Source organism: Penaeus monodon, chromosome 15 (assembly GCF_015228065.2).
Source record: "Penaeus monodon isolate SGIC_2016 chromosome 15, NSTDA_Pmon_1, whole genome shotgun sequence".
Classification (NCBI taxonomy): Eukaryota; Metazoa; Arthropoda; class Malacostraca; order Decapoda; family Penaeidae; genus Penaeus; species Penaeus monodon.
In genome coordinates, this window is record NC_051400.1 from 35,551,036 (window position 1) to 35,551,338 (window position 303).

The following is a 303-nucleotide window of genomic DNA, read 5'->3' on the forward strand; positions in this document are numbered from 1 at the left end:
GGTTCTCACCATAACGCAGTCACCATCATTATCGCATGTCCACCCCCCCCTCCCCCTCCCCATGCCGTGTTCCATACCTGCCTCTCTCCGTGCAGTTGCCCCATACCCTATGCCCACCCCAACCCTAAAGGTAATCATTGCAAGTGTGTTGAAATTGCTGCCAATCAGTCACTCAAGACAGAGATCTTGATCTTTTTCTCCGCCTTTCATTTTTTTTCAATTATTTCCTCATTACTATAACCCCCTTTTTAATCGTTTTTTTTTATCTCCCTTTTTTGTTATCTCCGTTCAGCATATCTCCTG